Below are 19,735 nucleotides of genomic sequence, written 5' to 3' on the forward strand. Positions count from 1 at the left end.
ACAAAATAAAAATAATCTTCGACATGGCTGCGCCCTCGGATATTCCGTCCTTTTTACTCTTATCTCCAATGTAAGATCTGTAACAGATTACTAGTTTGTCGTCCCCAGTTTACAGCATAAGCTGCAGTGAGCAGGAAACTCAGTTTACTGAACTAGATTGTTTTGTGTCAACATTACAAAATGATGCTGTTGTGCAATATACAGTATTAATCTTGTTACATGAATAGTAATTTATTATTTCCTTTTTCATTCTGTATATAAAATACACAAATACTAGCATTTGAAACAAATACAGTGACTTATTTTGCTTAACATAATACATGACCTTCATACTGCCGCCACTGGTCACATCACGTCTTCCAAGTCTTTTATAAGGGATTTTTCTACTGTATTTAAAGAGAAACTGTCTCGATTTTTCTTCCATAAAATTAACTGAAAGAAGCAGAAAGATCTTCAGTGGTAAGGGCTGTGCCCCCTCGGCTACAGGCATCTCTACATAGTCATATGCACCAGTATGAGGACTTGATTGATTATAATTTTACATTTCCACAAAGTGACTGCCAAAAATTAAGCATTGAGTAACAGCACTCCTTAATTTGTTAAAACTTCTGTTTACCTCTAATGACAGGAATGATAAGCGTTCATCTATGTGTAAATTATATTACATTCCCATACCTCCCAACGTTCAAGTATCGCAAAAAGGGACAAATGTTTTCCTTGTTCAGCAACGATTCTAACCCTGCCCAATCCCCGCCCATACACACCTGCTTCAGCCCACACAGTATCATGCTCCTGTAGTGCCTCCCCACAGTATAATAACACCATAGAGCCCCCAAGTATATTAGCCCTAAAGCTGCCCCCACACAGTATAATATCCCTTATTGCCTCCCACACAGTATAATGCTAAATAACTGCCCCCACACAGTATAACGCCCGCATAGCTGCCCCATAAAGTATAATGCCCATACATGCACCCATACAGTATAAAGCCAACACAGATACCCCATACAGTATAATGCCCACACAGATGCCCCCATACACTATAATGCCCACACAAATTCCCCCATACAGTATAATGCCCTCATAGCTGCTCCCATACAGGATAATGCCCCCTTAGCTGCCCCCATACAGTATAACACCGGGACATACCACCGGCCACCAGGACAGCGGGACACCGCCCGAAATCTGGGACTGCCCCGCTGAATTCTGGACTGTTGGGAGGTATGCATTCTACATATAGAATTATACATAACCAGTTGAATGACTGTAAATACATTGCATTATTTATCTTACAGCCTGGATTAGAGCTGAGATCCCTGAGCATTCCATTATGGTTCAATATCTGCACCATATTACTCAGGTGATTTGCAGATTGAGAACTACTTTCTGGCACTGCATAGTAACTTTATGTAGGAAAAAGTAACTGTCCCACTGCACTCTAAGGTGCTCAGCTCAGCTAAACTGTTAGGGATGTGTCTGTCAACAAACTTGTTAACTATTTTCAGTATCAAGTTTCATAATTGTTAATAAAGCTCTCATTACAGACTGTAACCTAGGACCAGTAGAAGATACATTAAAGGGGTATTCCCCACTCGGACATTTAAAGCATATCCAGAGGCATAGCTAGGTTTGGGCACAAAGGGGGGCGAAAAATATCTGAGTGGGTCCCAACTCAGTTGGCTGCCCCAATACTTGTATACAACTAAAGAATCGCATTCTAATTATAGAAGTCATCATTTTGAATGAACAAGAGTGTTGTATATGACGCTATATTTCCCATTCTTACTAAAGTTTAATCTTTTCTCTGACAGAGGAGTTTGCATTAGAAAACTCTCTGAAAGTAAATGAAAGAATATATAACCCTCATCATTTCTGTATGTACCAGCCATAATCCCTGTATATACCAACCATAATCCCTGTATATAACCCCCATCATCGCTGTATATAATCCCCATCATGGCTGGTATATACAGGGTTGATATATACAGGGATGATGGGGGTTATAAATGGGGATGATAGCTGGAGCAGCCATCATCTATATATATAATCCCCATCATCCCTGACTGTATATACCAGTCATCATCCCTGTATATAACTGTATATAACCCCCACATCCCTGTATCAGTTTGAAAAAATGGATCACATGATTATTTTTGAGTTTGAGCCAATGTGGATATCGACTTGGTGAGTAACTTTTTTTTCAAATGCATTTTCTATGAGTATATTAAAGTGTTTTCCTATCTGAATTAGAACAGTTGCATGCTGTAGGCCTATTTGTTAATGTACTTGTAACTGTTCACCTGCTCTGCTTCTGGGATTTGTATATGATAAAGTTTATGTAATCGATTAGAGCTGATGTTCTCCTTGCTTATATTTGGCTAATCTAATGCTTTCAAGTATCAAATTAGTTTGGGTGTGTCTCCTTTGATATACCGCTGACCTGGTATTATAGTCGGCTATTAAGCTTCTATAGATTAGGATGTGTCTCTGATATTGTGACAGGCTCCATGTCTTCTGTTAATCATTCTTAATGTAATAGTCCCTTTTTTTCTATTGTTTTGCATAATGTTGTAGATAGCATTTAAACTAGGCTATACATGTGTAATGTACTTAAGACAGCCTCTTATACTGCTCTCAAACGTTTAATTATCATGGATAATATAGCAGTGTATATAGTACAGCACTCTTGCTCATTCAGAATGATAACCACTATGATTAGGATGCGCCTCTGCAGTTGTAAAAATGCATTGGGGGGGCCTATGGGTTAGAGCCCACTTAGATATGTTTCACCCCCCCCCCCCACACCAGTGCTAAACCCCTAGCTACGCCTCTGCTTGAGCTGTCAGTTTTTGTGACGGTGCAGTGGTAGAAGGCAGGTTCTCTCTCTTTTTAGCGCCCATTTGAATGTTGTTCCCTTTAAGTAGAATTAAGTGGCCCGAATGCAACTTGGTGGCGAGAGACGAGAAGACAAGCGTCTTCACTCCTCCATAAGCGGGCCATTCCCCCATGTGGTTTCAGTCCCACAACTCCTATTGGTTCCTATACTCCAGCTCCTTCCAGCGCTCCTACTTTCCAAAGGGGTATCAATCCAGCTACTGGTGGTTCCTCCATGCCAGCTCCTTGCATTTCCAGCATGCCAGTCCTCCAGTGGCATATTAATCCAGCTCCTGGTGGCTCCAGTACCTGTTTGTGTCCTTTGAGGCTCCGGGGCCCCAATGTAAGATCTGTAACAGATTACTAGTTTGTCGTCCCCAGTTTACAGCATAAGCTGCAGTGAGCAGGAAACTCAGTTTGCTGAACTAGATTGTTTTGTGTCAACATTACAAAATGATGCTGTTATGTAATATACAGTATTAATCTTGTTACATGAATAGTAATTTATTATTTCCTTTTTCATTCTGTACATAAAATACACTAGTACTCTAGTACTAGCATTTTAAACAAATACAGTGACTTATTTTGCTTAACATAATACATGACCTTCATACTGCCGCCACTGGTCACATCACGTCTTCCAAGTTTTTTATAAGGGATTTTTCTACTGCCTTTAAAGAGAAACTGTCTCGATTTTTCTTCTAGAAAATTAACTGAAAGGAGCAGAAAGATCTTCAGTGGTAAGGGCTGTGCCACCTCGGCTACAGGCATCTCTACATAGTCATATGCACTAGTATGAGGACTTGATAGACTATAATCTTACATTTACACAAAGTGACTGCCAAAAATTAAGCATTGAGTAACAGCACTCCTTAAGTTGTTAAAACTTCTGTTGACCTCTGACAGGAACGTTACGCATTCATCTATGTATAAATGATACTATATTCCCATACCTCCGGTGGTTTCTGGAACGAGGGTGCCAATCTGTGGAATAGTCTTTCCCGCCGAACCTCCAAAGCACGTTCCTGGATCCTCATGTCGACCCGAGTAGCCAACAGGATCAGAGCATCCCGGGTAGAGGGAAGATCGCGGGCTGCTGGCTCGCCTTTGATGTGTGAGGACTGTCCTTGCCAAAAGGTTGCCACCAACGCCTAATTGTTCCATGCCAACTCTGCTGGGTATGGAAGGAGATAGCATACTCTCCTACTGTGGACCCTCCTTGCTTGAGGGTTCGTCCCGGCTCCTCGAACACAGTATGAAAAGTCTGTAAGAATAAGGCTAGGTCCGAGAATTCAGGTCTCTGTTGTTTCAGGATGGGGTTCGCCCATGCGAGGGCCTTGCCAGCAAGAAGGGGAATAATGAACGCTACCTTGGCCTCATCAGAGTGGAAGAGATGAGCTATGTCTAAAATTAATAATACATTGATTGATTGATGAACCCTCCACAGGCTCTAGGGTCACCGTCATAGCGAGGTGGAAGAGACAGCGAAACTGTGGATCCGGAGCAAACAGGAGGAGTAACAGGCAGGGGAATGGCAGCAGCATCTGGAAGTGGGGCAGGGGGTTGATCCAGTGGGATGATGGAGTTTAGAGCCAAGAGGAGTTGATCCTGGCATGCACCTAGGTCACGCAAATCCGTTTGTATCACCTTAACTGCAGTCTTAGATTGGCCAGCAGGTTCCATTGCCTGAGCGTACTGTCATGATCTTGGGGTATGTGGACCCACTTGGCCGCTCCGCTGTAGCGGAAATGCAGCTGGCCAACTAACAGTCAATGCAAAATCTATGGAAGTAGTTCGTAGCACAAGGGTACCTGAGATAGTCCAGACGGTGGCAGAGGCTCTGGCACAGATGGGGCTAGATGTGGCCGATGGCACCAGGAGTGGCAGATGACACCAGACGTGGTATATTCCAGTAGGTGTGGCAGGTTGCGCCATACATGGCAGATGATACAAGGGATGGCAGGGGTGGTGTATACCAGCAGGCGGTACATGACACAACAACACAATTCCGACACTAGACAGGCTCAGGAACGAAACACAGCACGGGATACAGGAGTTAGGTAGCAGGGCACGGGAACACTGGGAGCAGAAAAACACTAAGGGACCATTTGCAATACAAACATGGGAAAACGACAACAACACTCAGGCAAAGAGTGCTCTGGGGATTGGTTAGGGAACTTTTAGAGCGTGCCCCCACTGGCCCTTTAAGGGCACCCTATCGCACAGTCCAGGACGGGAAGGCCGCGCCAGCTGGCGTCTCCGGGGAGGGAAGACGCTGGCAGATGGCCAAGAAGTAGCGATCGTGGCCGTTCGCCAAAGGTGCGTGGCAGTGGTCCACAACCGCAGTCATAACTCTATCATTCCTGTATATACCAGCCATCATCCCCATATATAACCCCATCATCCCTGTTTATACCAGCCATCATCCCTGTTTATGACCCACATCCTCCCTGTATATACTAGCGTGACTGGTTATATACAGGGAAGATGGGTAGTCCAGCCATCATCCCTGCATTAACCCTCATCATCCATGTATATGCCAGCCATTATCCCTGTATATAAACCCCATCATTCCTGTATCCATTCATTATTGGGGAGGGGTGCTTGCTCACCCTCTCCTCACACGCAGACTTCTTCTGCTCTTCTGCTCCTCTCTGGCGGGCATTGTGCGGCACATCTGCTAGATAGAGGAGTATTGAGGCGGGGGTGCGGCGGTCATGGCGGGAGCGGCAGGCCCCACCATCTCAGTGGGCCTGGGGCCACTGCCCCCCTGCTCCCCCGTGCTACGCCACTGAGCATATCCACAGGATAGGTCATAAATGTACGAAAGATTTGAGTTCTACCTCTGGGATCCGTACCTATATATAGAATGGGGCATCCTGATTTCCGTTCTTTCTTGTCCCGCTGTTGCTTCTCTCCAGCCACTGAGTTATAAGCTCGCGGAGTTAAGATGTTTTCGTAACTCCCATAGAAGTGAAGTGGATTTACACTGTTTTCGGAACTCCCATAGAAATTAATAGGAGATGCAAAGTGTGCTATGCTGTTTCTGTAGCTCCTGAGTTCTGGAAACAGCGTAGCTGCCTTTCACTTCTATAAGAGTTCAGAAAAAAGCGTAGACTCGCAGACATTTATGGCGTATCCTGTGAATATACCAAAAATGTTTAAGATGAAAATACACTTTGAAATAACATAATTATAAAGCTGCTCAACTTTTTATGCAACTTATATCTCTCTATAAACAGTAAATTAAGTTTAAAAAAAAAATGAATATACGCTTCAAATAAACAAATGTTATCCCCTGCACCAGGACCTGAGAAAATTAGTGAATGTATAGTGTTTCTCTTGCATGACACAAAACAGGACTTTTATTTTCACATGAATCAGACTTTTATTAGGACACAACTGTCTTAGAGGAACAGGGCGTTCATATATAGTTTTATCCAATGTGCAGAGTTATATCGCTTTGCAAAAAAAAAATACTGGTAAGCAAACATTACATCCGGTTAAGGGTTAAAAAGGACTAAAAGATGACTTACACGCATAATAAATGTAAGTTCTAGCACTCAAATCCAACAGTGCATTACTGGCACGCTTCGGCCTGAGGAAGTAGCGTTTAGCATAACAGAAATGTTTCCTAATGTCAGTGTAGAAATATATAAATATTGGTCAACAGAGAGTAACAGACTTCAATTTCCTAATATACTTTCCCACAAGAATGTACCACTGTGATCTCAGGCAAAGGCGGTAGAGGTACCGTCACTGTTAAACTCATCCATAGAGATGCGACAGGCCCCTAGGGGCAGTAGGCTCATAATGATCAAAGAGTATATGTTAACATATATATTGTTTTTGTACTTGTTGAGGGCATACATCAGGAAATGCTTCCGACGTTTACCCCACAGTACGGCTGCACCTTGTAAAAAATATGAAGTGAAACACTGAAATGTATTTGACTATTGAATATACAGTCAACATATAGTAACATATGAATGTATTTTATTAGACTGTATAAAAGATAGGCATTCATATAACTATAACTAGTATTTATACAGAATCTGTTCACAGTAATTTCAGAGGTCATTTACTGATGCAAACTAACTTGTGTTAAGTGTTAAATAGTTGCACAATGACTGCGTAGCATGTGTTAATCTTATTCTCCCCTTTCTGCTGTAATCCATTGCTTAATATTAGGATAGAAATTTAAACTCTCAGGCAGGGATTTAGCCCCATGGCACAACTCCTAATGTACCCCCCCCCCCCCCATCCCTCACTGATAGCTTTACAGATGTACAACATTTTTTATTTTGGTTTTAAAGATAATGTCCACCATTCCATTTTAGGTCTAAAATTTTGTGACTATAATTTTATAATGTATCTTTATGGGAGTTGGAGCTTCAGTTTTAGACATAGGTTTTTAAATCCTTTGCTTCCCTTCACACAGTCTAAAAGCCATTTTACACTGGCAAATTATCGGGCAAACGAGCGTTCATAGAATGCTCGTTCGCATTAATTGCCCTGTGTAAACAGGGCAACAATTAATCGATGAACGAGCAAACGTTCATTATCGGCTGATTGCATCGTTTTAAATGCATTAACTTTTATCGCTGTCGGCAGCACATCTCCCTGTGTAAACAGGGAGACGTACTGCCGGCACGATAGAACTGTATGGGGACGAGCGATCAGAGCGACAAGTGCTCATCCCCATACTAGCTCCTTGTGAAAGGAGCTGTCGCGTTAATTGGCGCTCGTTTACACGGCCCAGGTCGGGCCGTGTAATACTATATTTATTTAAAAGATAAAATGATTGTAAGGTCTATGGCCGTGGACCGTCGTCCTGACTTACCCTCTGACGGCCACAGCCATGGACGAGCGAGTTCCCGGCGGCATCTCCCTCCTGGGAGACACCGGCACTCACTTCCTGGCCCGGACAAGGTCTCCCGCAAGGGCCGGTACGCACACAGTTGCAGAATACTGCAATTAGCCCAGAATGCTTCTGGACTATAAAAGGGGCTCTGCCCTCTCGATCCTTGCCTGAGCGTTGTTTTGTTACCTTAAGTTTGTCCTTGCAAATGGTCTCCTAGTGTTTTCCAGTTCCGAGTGTTATCCGTGCCTGCTGCCTGTACCCTGTATCCCGTGCTATCGTGCCTCTGTGCCTTCAAGAGTTGGAGTCGTGTTGTGCCCTCCACTGCATCTATTGTGTCGCACCCCGCCGGGTGTCTGTCTACTGTCAGAGCCTCATCTTAGCCTGAATCCACCGCTACTGTCTACATTGCCTCAGGTACCCTTTCTGAACTATAGACATTGCATTATACCTGTTTGGCCAGCTGCTATCCCGCCACACGGTATGGCCCAATGGGTCCACACCCCGCGCCGTGACAATGATGACCTCATGCAGCCACCACCAGGGAGAGTTCACTACATACGGATTTATATTTATTTATTTATTTATTTATTTATTTATGTCCTATTGCTGTAAAGGATCTGCCTGACACAGCTTCTGTGTCGACGCCCGTGGTTATTCACTCTGCACCTGCTCCTAAGTCTGGTCGAGTGACCCCTTCTTCCACCAATCAGCCTGGGAGGCTGAGGAGTGGGAGAGCCTATCACAGCCTGGCCAGACAGAGCTAGCTCCCGCCCTCTGTCTATTTATACCTTCACTTCCTGCTCCTCCTTTGCCTGTGATTCTTTCAGTCTGTTTCCTGGCTCTGCTGCTGCTACTTACTTCTTGTCTTCTTCTTCATATTGACCCTGGCTTGACTGACTATTCTCCTGCTCTGCGTTTTGTACCTCGTCCACTCCTGGTTTAACTCGACTCGTTCACTATTCTCCTGCTCTGCATTTTGTACCTCGTCCACTCCTGGTTTGACTCGGCTTGTTCACTATTCTTGTTGCTCACGGGGTTGCCGTGGGCAACAGCCCCATTTCCCTTAGCTTCTGTGTACCCTTGTCTGTTTGTCTGTCGTGCACTTAGTTAGAGTAGGGACCGTCGCCCAGTTGTACGCCGTCACTTAGGACGGGCCGTTGCAAGTAGGCAGGGACTGAGTGGCGGGTAGATTAGGGCTCACCTGTCTGTCTCCCTACCCCGCCATTACAATTGCCTTTATAGAACCTTGGGTGCCCATGATCCTGTCCACGGTTTAATGGTTGCCCTTCCTTGGACCACCTTTGGTTGGTACTAACCACTTCATACAGGGAACACACCACAAGACCTATCAAAAGTAGCTGCCCCGATACTCGTGGAACAGTGGATTTTATGTAATGTTTTAATATTTTTGCTATATTAAATGTCAATTTCTTAATAACGACTGATGGACTGGATGCTGTGTTGGGAAGATTTTTGTATGGCATTTCTGGATTAGAGGAGAGCGTGGGACCTAGCTCACCTCACTGTGGGTATTATACAGATCAATTGTGGTTATTTTCACTGCACCGAACCCCTATATATTCACTCTCAAGATTTTCTTATTTCTTCCTTTAACCCCTTAAGGACGCAGCCTAGTTTTGGCCTTAAGGCTCAGAGCCCATTTTTCAAATCTGACATATTTCACTTTATATGGTGATAATGTTGGAATGCTTAAACCTATCCAAGCGATTCTGAGATTGTTTTCTCATGACACATTGGGCTTCATGTTCATGGTAAAATTTGGTCGATATATTCAGTGCTTATTGGTGAAAAATTGCAAAATGTAAAGAAGATTTTAAAAAAATTGCATTTTTCAGAATTTAAATGCATATGCTTGTAAAACAGACAGTTATACCACCCAAAATAGTTACTAGTTCACATTTCCCATATGTCTACTTTAGATTTGCATCATTTTTTGAAAATGTTTTCATTTTTCTTGGACGTTACAAGGCTTAGAACATAAGCAGCAATTTCTCATATTTTTAAGAAAATTTCAAAAGCCTTTTTTTTAAGGTACCTGTTCAGTTCTGAAGTGGCTTTGAGGGGCCTATGTATTAGAAACCTCGATGAAACACCCCATTTTAAAAACTAGACCCCTCAAAGTTCTCAAAACAGCATTTAGAAAGGTTTTTTTTAACCCTTCAGGCATTTCACAGGAATTAAAGCAAAGTGGAGGTGAAATTTGCAAATTTCATTTTTCTTGCTGAATTTCAATTTTATTCAATTTTTTTCTGTAGCACAGAAGGTTTTAACCAGAGAAACACTACTAAATATCTATTGTCCAGATTGTGCTGTTTTTAGAAATGTCCCACATGTGACTCTAGTGTGCTCGTGGACTAAAACACAAGCCCTAGAAGCAAAGAAGCACCTAGTGCATTTTGAGGCCTCTTTTTTATTATAAAATATTTTAGGCAGCATGCCAGGTTTGAAGAGGTGTTGAGGTGCCAAAACATTAGGAATCCCCCAATAGTGACCCCATTTTGGAAACTACACCCCTCAAGGAATTCATTTATAGTTGTTGTTATCATTTTGACCGCACAGTTTTTTCACAGCACCTATTTGAATTGGGCTGTGAAATTAAAAAAATGACATTTTTTTCCAATAAAATGTCATTTGTGATCAAAATTTCTTATTTTCACAGGAAACAAAATACCCCATTTTGTTGCCCAATTTGTCCTTAGTGTGACAATACCCCATTTGTGGTGATAAACTGCCGTTTGGGCCCATGGGAGGGCTCAGAAGGAAAGGAGCGCTATGTGTTTGCTGGAGTCCAGATTTTGCTGGATTGGTTTTCGGGTGCTATGTCGCATTTGCAGAGCCCCAGAGGTATCAAAACAATGTAAACCCACCAGAAATGTCCCCATTTTGGAAACTATACCCCTCAAGGAATTCATTTATGGGTAATGTGACCATTTAGACCCAATAGTTTCTTCACAGAACTTATTTGAATTGGGCTGAGAATTAAAACAAAATAAATTTTTTCCAATAATATGTAGTTTTGGCTGAAAATTTCTTATTTTCACAAGAAATAAAATAAACCATTGACCAATTTGTCCTGAGAGCGGCAATACCCCATTTGTGGTGATAAACTGCCGTTTGGGCCCATGGGAGGGCTCAGAAGGAAAGGACCACCATTTGGCCTACTGGGGATTTTCTAGTGCAAAGTCATGTATGCAGAAGCCCCTGAGGTACCAGTACAGTTGAAACCCCCAAGAAGTGACCCCGTTTTAAAAACTACACCCTTAAGGCATTCATCTAGAGGTGTAGTGAGCATTTTGACCGGAGACATACACCCCATAAACTGTAATGTGGGTTCTCACGGGTACGGCAATACCCTCAATGTGGCTGTTATGAGCTGCCTGGGCACGCAGCAGGGCTCAGAAGGGAAAGACGAGGGGGGATAAGCTGTGCGGAGTGCATCAGGGTAAGTAAAAGCAGAGTAGATTAAAAATCAAAGGGATGTATGATACATTTTAAAACACTCTTTCATACAGAGCCTTAGTTTTTCAGGACACGTATCACATTGATATATTGTGTCCTCCCTTATCCCCCTCTTATAGCAGACTTTGCACTTCTTTTGACTTTTTCCCTTCTTGCCAGTTTGGGGAACTTCTCCTGGAAAGTGTTGCCCTGGTACGATGCATGTGGCCTAGCTTCCAGAAGTACTGGGTTCCCCCCCGTCTTGGTCCCTAAAAATTAGTTTCTTGATAACCACCTCTTGAAATTCCAGGAAAGTTCCCATCTGGCCTGTACATCGACGTAGCACGTACGCATTGTACAATGCCATCTGAATGATGTGCACGGCCAGCTTCTTATACCACACCGCATGGCGCTGTAGGGCTTCAGGACTTGATCTGACAAGTCCACCCCTCCCATGTACTTATTGTAGTCCAGGATGCAGTCTGGTTTGGGGGTCTCTGTACTGGTACCTCGTACAGGTACATGGGTACTGGTGTGGCCATGTATTGTTGTCAATACAAGGATATCTCTCTTGTCCTTGTACTTGACACACAATATGTTGCTGCTAGATTGTGCCCTACTCTCACCCCTTCTTGTTTGACCAAGCAGAGTCTTAGGGAGGTCTCTCAGATTTCTTCTAGCAGTGCCGCATGCCGCAGGACTTCTGGAAGCGAGGCACTTGAAGAGTAGGACGCTGGTATAAAAATTATCCAGGTAGAGGTGGTAACCCTGGTCCAGCAGTGGGTGCACCAAATCCCACACAATTTTTACATTAACTCCCAGTAAGGGGGGGGGGCATTCTGGGGGCTGAATACTGGTGTCCTTCCCTTCATATATCCTAAATTTGTAGGTATACCCTGATGCCCTGTCGCACAGCTTATACATATTCATGCCATACCTTGCCCTCTTACCCGGCAGGTACTGGCGGAATTGAAGCCTCCCTTTAAAATGTACCAAGGACTCATCAATAGAAATACAATTCTCGGGGGTGTATGCTTGGGAAAACGGCACTGAAACGGTCTAATAGGGGTCTCTATTTATACAAACGGTCAAAACTGGGGTCATCTCGGGGTGGGCACGGCTCATTATCAGTATAATGTAAGAAGCGAAGTATTGCCTAATTTATTTATTTTTTTAGGTTCCAGTTCAGTTCTGAAGTTGCTTTGAGGGGCCTATATATTAGAAACCCCTATGAAACACCCCATTTTAGAAACTAGACCCCTCAAAGTATTCACAACTGCATTTAGAAAGTTTATGAACCCTTTAGGTGTTTCACGGGAATTTAGAGCAAAGTAGAGGTGAAATTTAAATTTATTTTTTTTTGCCAGAAAATCCTTTTTATTCCATTTTTTTTTATAACACAAAAGGTTTTACCAGAGAAACGCGACTTAATACTTATTGCCCAGATTCTGCAGTTTTGAGAAATATCCCATATGTGGCCCTAGTGCAGTAATGGACTGAAGCAGCAGCCTCAGAAGCAAAGGAACACCTAGTGGATTTTGAGGCCTCTTTTTTATTAGGCACCATGTCAGGTTTGAAGAGGTCTTGTGGTGCCAAAACAGTGGAAACCCTCGAAAAGTGACCCTATCTTGCAAACTAGACCCCTTGAGGAATTCATTGTAGTTTTCAAGGGGCGCATGCAGCTTTTTGATCAGTTTTTATTCTATTTTAATGTGGCGTGGTGACTAAAAAACAGCAATTCTACTATCTTTTTTTTTATTCTATTTTTTTTTACAGCGTGCACCGTGCGCTATAAATGACATATTCACTTTATTCTGCGGGGCGATACGATTACGGCGATACCAGATGTTTATAGTTTTTTTTAATGTCTTTTTTATGTCTTTATTGTTTGCACAATAAAATACGTTTTGTAAAAAATCATTTACTTTTTGTGTTACCTTATTCTAAGAGCCATAACTTTCTTTATTTTTCCATCAAGAAAGCCGTGCGAGGACTTGTTTTTTGCGTAACGCACTGTAGTTTCGATCAGTACCATTTTTTCGGTACATGCGACTTCTTGATCTCTTTTTATTCAATTTTTTGGGAGGTGAAGTGACCAAACAATTGTGATTCTTGTACGGTTTATTATTATTTTCTTTTACGGTGTTCACCGCGCGGGATAAATAATGAAATAATTTTGTAGTTCAGGCTGTTACGGACGATGCGATACCAATTATGTATAGTTTATTTATTTGTTTGTTTATATATTTTTATTAATAATAAAGGACAGATAAGGGAAAAAGGGGGATTTTTACTTTTATTACTTTTAAAACTTTTATTTTCTTATTTTAACACAACTTTTTTTACTTTTTTACTTTGTCCCACTAGGGGACTTGAGGCCCTGATCGCTATTCTAGTACACTGCACTACATGTGTAGTGCAGTGTATTAGAGCTGTCAGCTACTCACTGACAGCAAGCATAGTGGGTCCTGACTTTCTCAGGACCCACTAGGCTTCAGTCGATGGCATAGCCGGACGCCATTGTTAGGTGTCCGGTTGCCATAGTCACCATCGCCGGCCGCTATTGTATAGCAGGCCGGCGATGGTAGCTCTATTGAACGTGGCTTTTAAGGGGTTAATCAGCGGGGACATAGCGATCGGTCCCCGCTATAGGAGCTGCGGCAACCGCTGTACAAGACAGCAGCTGTCACAGCTCCTGTATGTGTCGGGAAGACGGCCGAAATGGCCGTTACTCCCACAACGTAATATTCCGTCGCTGAGCGAGAACGGAGCGGTCAGCGCGACAGAATATTACATCGCTGAGCGTTAAGGGGTTAAAGCCATCACAACTTTGCACTTGTCAAAGTCGCTAAGATCCTTACGCTTGCTTATTGTTCCTGCTTCAACACATCTGACTGTTCACTTGCAGATAATCAATGTCATTATGCCGATCAGGGGACAATAGATATCCATTAAATAGGACGTCACATTTAGGCTATGTTCATTTGGTGTGTACGTTCGTTCATCATACAGCTGCACAGGTGTGGTGTATATGCCAGTCATACACACCATAAACAGTGTGAACAGAGCCTATGGGAACATATCAGAGAATCCATGAATAATAATATAAGAACTTTGTTTTTCTTTAAATTCCGTCACAAAATTATATAAACATTACTAAGATGCTTATAGTTATGTGTTTCAGTGGGTGCTATTGCCTTTAGTGTACAGCACCCCCAAGCTACCAGTTTAAAAGTGCATGTCATATGCTAACTATGTTGCCTCCTAGCCACGGTATAGTAAGCATATGACATGCACTTTTAAATTGCAAGTGGCAGCTTGGGGCACCATTCATTGTATGCAATAGTACCCGCTGAAGCGCATTACAATGAGCATTTTATAGATGTTCTTTATTAAATGGGTCTGTGATGACATGACCTTTATATCAAGCAGGTCAGGTGAAAATACACCATCCATACCATGACAACATACTGTTTACATAAATTCTGGGTTGTCTCAGAAAATAAAACATTAGACATGAGAAAAAAATAAACTACTACCTCAGTTATACTGTCCCCATAAACTCAGCCTGAGACCTGCGTGCTACTTGCTAGGGCAAGTTTTAATAGTATTATAAGACTGGGAAGGCTGACAGTTATATTTCAGGATCATCTTGACATTCTGACTGGGAGATGTCTAGAATTTATACAGAATAAAAAAACTTGGTACCCTAAGCATAAACTTACAATTCCCCCAAAAAACCTTTCATGTCAGGCGCCGTAAACTAAACATACTGACATATGTTTGCAAAGTTGAAGTCAGAAATATTTTTTTTTGTTGATACATATTGATCAGGGTTTTGAACAGAGAGCAACTCTGAAGCCCCCTTTACTTTTTCTAACAATTTGAGTGTGTCAAAAAAACAGTGCAAGAGTTTCAGAAATATGGAATTTTTTGAGGCCTTTTGAAAAAAGGGAAAAGGTTCTTATGCCTAGTTCACATTGCCACTAAATGAAAGGAATTCTGCAATAGTTGTGTATTCTGCCCCACACACAGTCTTTACAAAATACATCACTTGTGCATTACATAGTTACATAGTTGATAAGGTTGAAAAAAGACACAGGTCCATCAAGTCCAATATGGCAATCAGAATAAATCCCTGGATCAATGTCCCATCTCCAGAATGTAGTGCTCATAACCTGCAATATTTTTCAAGAAAGACATCAAGGCCCTTCTTGAACTTGTTCAAATAATCATCCATCACAACATCCTGTGGCAGAGAGTCCCATAGTCTCACTGCTCTCACAGTAAAGATTCCCCGTCGGTGAAGGTGGTGAAACCTTTTTCCCTCTAGACATAGAGGATGCTCCTTGTCCTTGTTACAGGCCGAGGTGTAAAACGATAATTAGAAAGATCTCTGTACTGTCCCCAATTATATATTTGTCCATTGTAATTAGATCGCCCCTAAGCCGTCTTTTTTCTAAACTGAATAGCCCCAAGTTTGATAACATTTCTTGGTACTGCAATCTGCCCATTCCCTTAATTGCCTTGGTCGCCCTTCTTTGCACCCATTCTAGTTCAGCCATGTCCTTCTTATACACAGGTGCCCAAAATTGTACACAATATTCCATATGTGGTCTGACTAGTGATTTGTATAGATGCAAAACTTTGTTCTTGTCATGAGCATTTATGCCTCTTTTGATCCATCCCATGATTTTATTTGTCTTAGCAGCAGCTGCCTGGTACTGGTTGCTAAAGGTAAATGTACTGTCCACCAATATCCCCAAATCTTTTTCAGTTGTACTTTTACACTGTGTTTTACCATTTAATGCATAATTGTAAAATTTGTTTCCTCGGCCCAAGTGCATAACCTTACATTTATCCACATTAAACTTAATTTGCCATTTCTCTGTCTAAACTTCCAGCTCCCCGAAATCCCTCTGTAGTGTTACATTATCCTCCTCTGTGTTGATTAGAGCTTAGTATTGTCTGCAAATACGGAATTTATACTCTATAAACCATCTACAAGGTCATTTATAAACATATTAAAAAGAAGAGGGCCCAATACTGTGCCATGCCCATGGCCGCAGGCCCTCAGGCTCACTCACCTCCTGACGCCCACAGCCATGGAACTGTGAGTGCTGGTCCCCGTCGCCTCCTTAGGAGACGCCAACGATCACTTCTGCTTCTCCCGGCAGGGTCCCGTAGTGTGCGTGCGCACGCTCATGCCAGCTCTTAAAGGCCAGCGCACGCTTCTCAAATTAAGTCAAAATTAGCCCATGAGCACCCTGGACTATAAGAGGGGCCCAGCCCCTTCCTGCCTTGCCTGAGCCTTGTTGTTGTTACCCTAGTCTGTATATGCAAATTGTCTCCTAAGTGTTTTCCAGTTCCCAGTGTTTCCCGTTCCCGCTACCTGTATCCTGTATCCCATGCGATCCTGGTCAAGTGCCGTGTTAAGCTAAAGTCGTGCTGTGCTATATACCATTCCTGTCCTCCTACACCACGCCTGGCGCCTGCCTGCTGCCTAGTCCCAGCCTGTTTTGCTACTGTCTGAGCTACCACAGGTACACTATACGAACTATAGACTGTGACCCATGTCCTGTTGGCCAGCTGCCATACTGTCAAGGCGGTATGGTCCAGTGGGTCCAAGTACCCAACGTGACATACTGACCCCTGTGGTACCAAATTGGTAACTGTGACCCACTCTGAGGATGTACCTTTAATAACCGCCCCCTCTGTTTTCTATCACTGCCAGCCAGTTGTTATCCCAGTTGTTAACCCAATTACACATATTTTCCCCAAGTCACAGCATTTTCATTTTATATACAAACCTTTTATGTGGCACAGTATCAAGCGCCTTTGAAAAGTCTAGATGTACCACATACCCAGGTCCAATCTAGAACTTACCTCCTCATAGAAGCTAATCAGATTGGTTTGACAGGACCGATCCCTCGTAACCCCATCCTGATGCTGCGCTAACAGTTTATTTACATTGAGATACTCGAGAATAGCATTTCTTAGAAAACCCTAAAATATTTTACCCACAATGGAGGTTAAACTTACAGGTCTATAGTTTCCGGGCTCACTTTTTGACCCTTTTTTGAATATTGGCACTAAATTGCTATGTGCCATTCCTGTGGAACAGACCAATTCATGATAGAATCCTTAAACATCAGAAATAAGGCTCTATCTATCATGGTACATCATTTCTTCAGAATGCAGGGTGTATACCATCAGGACCAGGTGAATATGCTCGTGTGAATTAGGCCTTAAGCAAGTGACATTTAAAGGAGCATTTACTTTATCCTAATGATATCGTTTGACATTGGATTATCATGTGTAAATACAGTAGTGTGAAAGGCGTTTAATAGATTGGACTTTTCCTCATCCTACTCCGCATTATACCCAGATTATTTTTGAGAGGGTCAACACTTTCAGTTTTCAGTTTCTTGTTCTTTATGTATTTGAAAAATGTTTTTGGGTTATTTCTACCTTCTTTGGTAACGAGTCTCTGTTTCAATCTTTGCTGCCTTTATTTGTCTTTTACACAAGTTATTTTTTTCTTTATAATTATTTAATGCCTCGTCACTACCGGCCTGCTTTAGTAGTTTGAAAGCTTTTGTTTTTTCATTTATTGTTCCCCTTACTGTTTTATTTGACCACATCGGGTTTATCCTGTTTCTAGCTTATTTCCATAAGGTATATATTTTTCATAGGACCTATTTCAGAGGCTTTTAAAAATGTCCCATTTAGTTTATGTATTTCTATTTTTGAGGACATTGTCCCAGTTTATGTCCTTAAGGTCATCCCTTAGCCCATGAAAATTGGCCTCTCTGAAGATTAGCCTTTTTGTAGTTACTCTACCAAACATCTTGTTCATCCATTACATCCATTATAATGATAAACACCCAATAAAATGCTTTCCTGTTAATGTGAATTGGGCCTCACCTCCACATTCTGTATTCACCTAGTCATGTATTTACTGCAGAATACTGTTTGAGCCTATTTTCCACTTGCTGTAGTCCAGTTCTTTTACATGATCTTTACCATACTAACCAGTTTATACTGTTGATCAGACTTACTGACACTGTTTACTGGCACACCCTAGAGTTAAAGTGCCAATCTACTTTTCAACCCAATTGTACCTCACTGCCCAATACTAGGGTGCACTTTTTGTCAAATCCTCTTGTATGTTTACTGTTTTTACAAAACACAAGTCCAGAGTGGTCTCCCCTGCACTGCCACATGCACTGATATTGTTTTATGCCCAGAAGGTATTTATGTTACTATTCACAAGGTAATAATTTGTCATTACAGCAACCAGGCATCACAGACTTCACAGAACATCTTTCCCTTTGAAAACCTAATTATCCCTTTATTAAAGAAATAAAGGGATACTGTTAGTTCCTGTAGGATGTAGTGTCGGATCATCATTAGGGTGGTTTGGGCGGCCCCCTCTTGCTCAGTGGCCACGCTAGCACCGGAGGGGGCCCGGTGCTGGCGACAGCCACATTTACTTGTATCAGCGTCCTCAGGATGCAGATACTAACTAATACAATAGGCTGCAGGCCATGTTAGGCCTGCAGCCTATTAGGTGCTGGGAAGACTCCCTGCTTTGGCCGGCATGATGACGTCACTACATCACACTGGTCTGCGCAAGCGCTCTGCCCGGATGCTGTGTAGCGCTCTGTCCTTCGTGGGAATGGTGCAAAGTAAGTACACTATTTTTTTTGTTGTGGGGGCGGCTGTGTGGCAAAACACAGGGAGGGGGGATTGCTGTGTAGCACTATATACAAGGGGAGCGCTGTGTGGCACAATATACATGGAAGGGAGGGCTGTGTGGCACTATATACAAAGGGGGGCTGTGTGGCACTTTATACAAGTAGGGGCTGTGTGGCACTATATACAAGGGTAGGGGGATTTGTGGCACTTTATACAATGGGAGGGGGGCTGAGTGGCACTATATACAAGGGAGAGAGGGCTGTGTGGCACTATATACAGGGAGAGCTGTGTGACACTATATACAAGAGGGGCTGTGTGGCACTATATATAAGGGAGGGGGGCTGTGTGGCGCTATATACAAGGGAGGGCGGCTGTGTGGCACTATATACAAGGGAGGGGCCTGTGTGGCACTATATACAAGGGGGGGCTGTGTGGCATTGAACACAAGGGGGGAGCTGTGTGGCACTATACACAAGGTGGGACTTGTGTGGCACTAGATACAAGTGAAGGGGGCTGCGGTGCACTATACTAAGTGGAGGCTGTCTGGCACTATCTACTAGGGGGTCTGTATGGCACTATTTACAAGGGGGAGGGCTGTGTGGTGCTACCTACAGGGGTCTGTGTGTGGCGCTATCTACTAAGGGGGGGCTGTGCGGCACTATATACAAGGGCGGGGTTGAGTGACACTTTATACAAGGGGGGGCTGTGTGGCCGTATATACAAGAGGGGGGCTGTATGGCACTATCTACTAAGGGGGGGCTGTGTGGCACTATCTACTAAGGGGGGCTGTGGCACTATCTACTAAGGGGGGCTTTGTGGCACTATCTACTAGGGGAG

The sequence above is a fragment of the Rhinoderma darwinii genome, chromosome 13 (genome assembly GCF_050947455.1).
Source record: "Rhinoderma darwinii isolate aRhiDar2 chromosome 13, aRhiDar2.hap1, whole genome shotgun sequence".
NCBI classification, from domain to species: Eukaryota; Metazoa; Chordata; class Amphibia; order Anura; family Rhinodermatidae; genus Rhinoderma; species Rhinoderma darwinii.